Raw genomic sequence first — 5,844 nt, forward strand, 5'->3', positions numbered from 1 at the left:
TCGTCATTAAATATTTTTTCCCATATGATTCTTCTTAATTCAATTATCTCTATACCGTTAAGTATATATAAGATTAAAGTTTCATAGCTTTTTATCATTTCGTCATGCATATATGTAGTCATGTTCATTGTTATACAAGTTTTTTATTTTCAATTATTCCTTCCTATCATATTCATAATTGATTAAATCCATATTAGATCATTATGAACTAGATTATTTGTTTATCATGTTCTCCTGTCACTACTAGCATCGTACTTTAGCGGATACTTCCTTCTTATCAGCGCCTCAACTTTGTTTACTCCCCTACACGGCTTTCCTTGCCTACCGATTTCAACATTAGGATGACATAGTATAGAAGTTTTCTCCCTGTTTCCAATGTGCTATTAAACTAGAAATCATGATTCAAATAATTCTAATACATAATAACTAACATAAATTTATTCAATCATATATCTGATATTCAGGAATATATGAAATTAGTTCTGCATATTTGTTGAACAATATATCTTTGCCTCTTGCTTATTCATGGTATCTGATGATTGCTCCATTACCTATTAAGTATGAATATTTTAAATATTTGAGAGAGTGTTTTTATGAAAGCTTGCTTCGTTTATTCAAGTCATCAACTTGTATAACAATACAAAAGATTCTTGATTGCTTTAATCTATATACGAGGATTATAAACAAGTTTTCCAAAAACTTGTATATGCTTTTAGATTTTTAACCCATCGGATATTTTCATATCAATTTTGTCAAGTGACAACATTCAATATTAAATGTATGACATCTTCTAGTGTCTAGATTGCAAGTCAAATAAGCTTTATGCTTACCAAGATGCATCATTCCACTTTTCACTTGATAATTATTTCTATGTCAGCATGCTTTAATAGACGTAGAATTCATATCCTCATAATATGTTTTACAATATTGTGCACTATTGTATCAACTATATTGTCGATGAACTATCACTTTGTATTGGTTCACAATACGACATAACTTACTGAGATCTCATGACTTCATTATTTTCAGGTACGTACTCCTCTCATGAGGTTTCATGAAGTGTTATGTCTTAAGCTTTTCAAGAGCACATTTCCTTCTTATTATGATCATTTTGACTCTTTGATCCTCCCCCTTTTTCAAGGATTTGTTTTTCTTAGATTCGATTAGTCTATCATGCTTGATGCATCTCGTAGACTCTATCCTTTAGAAACATTCAGTAGGAGCATTACAACTCTTGTGTTGCTTCTAATCTCCCCCTTATGTTAGACAAACTAACATATGTCTCAATCTTTTGGAGAATCTATCTTTAAGCATCATGGTATATTCATTGATTATATATTGCACATCAAAATAATCAAATGAAAAATATTTGGTCCCTGACCATAAATCAATTGAAAAAAAATATTATTGGTTTGATGCATACAACTACTTTAGTATGTAATACATTATATTTCAGACCATGAAACTTTGTTCTCATAAGCAATGATTGACTATTTATTTGAGGAATTTAATGTCACATCAGCTTGGATAATTATCAATATTATCAAGATAAATTGTTTTGATTACATATTCTGAAAGTTGTGCTCTTAAGTCAATTATCTTGCACAAACAATATTGCGAATGTTAAACTGCAAGTTGACAACAAACGCACATGTGATTATTGTATAGATGCATCTCTTTATCATATCACATGATAGGTGAACCCATATTCGCCTTTTATACTTTTCAGAATTTAGGGATTTAGTCCCAACATTAGTTGATCCAATCAACTTATCACGAGAACAAGCAACATAAAGAATTCTTGAAGAATCTTCTATTTCTTCAATGTATGTCTATTACTTAGTCTGCACATCTTTGGGATGACCAAATTATTCATGCCAACTAATAAAATTATTAGTATTAGTAAGCTTCAAGTTTAGTATGCCATGTGCCTTTTGCTTTAGTAAATTTCTAATTTATTACTATTATATGAGCAAATTTCAATTTTAATACTCCGGGAGTAAATTTCAGATTTATTTTTTATCAATTACTCTACTCTTTCTAGAGGTGAGTCGTGATCCCATAACTGAATGGACTATTTTGATTAACAGAAAATTGTGCTTGTAAATCGTATTATTTGTGCCAATATTTTTGCAAATATCAAGTTGCGAGATAACAATATGCACACATGAGACCATCTAGAAGAAACATCTATTAGGACCATTAAGTATCTAAACAATCCACTAGGTGGATGAATAGGTCCACAAATATCCTCATGTATACGTTCCAAGAACGCAGAGGATTCAATCTCAACTTTTGTTTATGATGGTCTCACAATAAACTTGCCTTGCTAACAAGCAGTACAAAAAATTCACCATATAAAAGAATTTTTAGGTTCTTCAATGGATATCCATTTTACACTACTAAAAAACTGCTAAAAAACGACGGACGAAGCGACGCCATTTGCCACACTGTCCGTCGCTTTTAAATAAAAAAAATTATTTTTTAAATTATTTTTCAAAAAGCGACAGACGGCTTCTCTTAGTCCGTCACTTTTTTTCGCGGATTTTTGCGCCAAATATATATATAATTAATAATTAATTGATTAATTATTTTTTAAAAGGAGCAACGGACAACATCTCTAAGTCCGTCGCTTTTTGGTCAACATGACTGGTCAAACATTTAAGAAAAGCGACGGACAGCGTCTCTTAGTCCGTCGCTTTTTTTGGTCAAAATTTTGGTCAAATATTTTTTAAAAAGCGACGGACAAAGAGACGTTGTTCGTCGCTTTCTTAAAATATCTTTGACCCAGATCGAGATTTTCTTATTTTTCTCTCTCTCTCTTCTGTCTTCTTTTCTCTTCACTCTTATTCTCTCCCTTCTCTCTATCGATCTCCCTCCACCGGCTGCCGCCTCCACCGCCGCCGTAGCTGCCCTTGCCTGTCGTCACCAGTTGCCGCCAGTCGCCGTCCGTCACCTCCCGTCGCTGCCTCTCCTCTTTGTTAAGGTTGGTGTTTAATTTTAGGTCTTTTTTTTCAATTCTGGTGATTATAGTTGATTGTTAGTTAGTATATTATTGTTTTAGTTTGTTGGGTTGTGTTATTGTTAATTTGATTTGATTATTGTTAGTTAGGTAGATAATTGAAGATTTTTTATTTTAGAGTTTTCTTTTAAATTGGGTATTGTAATTAGTGAATGAATTAGAGTTTTTTTTATTTTAGGTCTAGTTTGAACTTGAGAATATGTAATTTGATTGTGAATTGAGATTTGTTTTTAATTTGATTGATATATTGTCAGTTAGTAAAGTGTTACTTTGAAGTTAGAAATTTGTAATTGAAGTGTATATGATGAATGTTTGAATGTCATGACTATATAGTGATGAATGTTTGAATGTCATGAATATATATTGATCGATAAGGTTTTTTTTGAACTAGAACTTGAATATATAACTAATTTTTGGATTAGAAGTTTATATATAACTAGATATGAACTTGAATTTAGAACTTGAACTTGAACTTGAATATAACTAATTAATTCTTGGATTTAGAAGTTTATATATAACTAATTTTAGAAATTGAATATGAATTATTGAATTTAATTAGAACTTGAATTTTTGTAGGATTTTAGAACTTTAATTAGGTTGTGAACTTTAGAAATTTTGAATTATTGTAGGATTTTAGAACTTTAGGTTGTGAACTTTAGAAATCTTGAATTATTGTAGGATTTTAGAACTTAAAGTTGTGAGCTTTAGAGAACTTGAATTTTTGTTTGATTTTAGAACTTTATAAGGTTGTAAACGTTAGAAATCTTGAATTATTGTAGGATTTTAGAACTTTAAGTTGTTAACTTTAGAGAACTTGAATTTTTGTAGGATTTTAGAACTTTAAGTTGTGAACTTTAGAGAACTTGAATTTTTGTAGAAACTTTAGCTTATGAAACGTTAGAATTCTTGAATAATTGTAGAATTTTAGAACTTTAAGTTGTTAATTTTAGAGAACTTGAATCTTTGTAGGATTTTAGAACTTTAAGTTGTGAACTTTAGAGAACTTGAATTATTGTAGGATTTTAGAACTTTAGGTTGTGAGCTTTAGAAATCTTGAGTTATTGTAAGATTTTAGAACTTAAATTTGTGAACTTTAGAGAACTTGAATTATTGTAGGATTTAGAACTTTAGGTTGTGAGCTTTAGAAATCTTGAGTTATTGTAAGATTTTAGAACTTAAATTTGTGAACTTTAGAGAACTTGAATTATTGTAGGATTTTAGAACTTTAGGTTGTGAGCTTTAGAAATCTTGAGTTATTGTAAGATTTTAGAACTTAAATTTGTGAACTTTAGAGAACTTGAATTATTGTAGGATTTTAGAACTTTAGGTTGTGAGCTTTAGAAATCTTGAGTTATTGTAAGATTTTAGAACTTAAATTTGTGAACTTTAGAGAACTTGAATTATTGTAGGATTTTAGAACTTTAGGTTGTGAACTTTAGAAATCTTGAATTATTGTAGGATTTTAGAACTTTAGGTTGTGAACTTTAGAAATCTTGAATTATTGTAGGATTTTAAACTTTAGGTTGTGAAACTTTAGAAATCTTAATTTATAAAATTTATGAACTAATTATTAGGTTGAACTTTAGAAATCTTGATAAAATATAGTCTTTATGAACTATTTATAATTTTGAAACAAAATTTGAAAGACTTTATAAGTCTTTAAATTGTGATTTAGATATTTTTGAATGTTAATTTAAGTTTGTTGTTTTATATTTTGTGGAGCTTCTTTATAATGCTTTGTGTTTGATTGGGGCTGAATTAAATTGCTTTTGTAGGTGGGTAGGCTAGTTTCTGCTGTAATTTTTTTTTATAGAAAAAGCGATAGACAAGGTGGTTTTGTCCGTCGCTTTCCTGGATTTTTATTTTTTTTAAAACTTAGAAAAGCGACGGACAGGGTCCTTTAGTCCGTCGCTTTTTTTTAATTTAATTTTATTAAAAACCCAGAAAAGCGACGGACAGGGTCCTTTAGTTCGTCGCTTTTTTGGGTTTTTCAAAATTTTATTTCCAAAAAAGTGACGGACGGCGTCTCATTGTCCGTCGCTTTTCAAGATTCTACATAAATTAAAAATTAATTAAAGCGACGGACTTCGTCTCTTTTTTAAAATTAAAAAAAAAAAGCGAGAGACGGCGTCGCATTCTTCAAAAAAATAAAAATAAAAAATCAAAAGCGATGCAGTCCGTCACTTTTGGAAAAGCGTATAGCCAAAACGTGACGAGATTGACTGCGTCGCTTTCCGTCACTTTTGGCCAAAAAAGCGACACAGTCCATCGCTTTTTTCCGTCTCTTTTTGGCAGTTTTTTAGTAGTGTTAATTTTCCATAATTCGTCTAAACATTATCGACTAATGATGTCCCAGACAATCATGCCAAATTAAGAAAGTATTGGAATTAGTAAACTTCTTATTTACTATAGAATGTGCCTCAATTGCACTAATTCTTATCCAATACAAACGTGAAGATAAAGCATGCAACTTTTCTATAACACATGTCTACTCAGAGACATTCTTGGTGCTACCACATCATTGACCAAAGGTTGCGATCTTTTCCACGCCTAGCATGGTGGCTTACACCTCATTCCCTTTAGAGAATGTATCTATATTTTTAGCATTTATCAAAAGTTCTCATTTTTCATGATTAGAACACAATCATCTAAGTACATCAAATTTTGATAACTTAGTACCTCATTCCATATTCATGTGCATCATTTAGTCAATTGTCTTCTTTTAGACATTTATGCATTGCTACATTCACTTCAGGGAATGGATCTGCTTCAACGAGATATATCTCATGACTAATTTTTATCAAAAACTCATTTTTTTGCCT

This window comes from Solanum tuberosum, unplaced genomic scaffold (genome assembly GCF_000226075.1).
Source record: "Solanum tuberosum cultivar DM 1-3 516 R44 unplaced genomic scaffold, SolTub_3.0 scf00050, whole genome shotgun sequence".
NCBI classification, from domain to species: domain Eukaryota; kingdom Viridiplantae; phylum Streptophyta; class Magnoliopsida; order Solanales; family Solanaceae; genus Solanum; species Solanum tuberosum.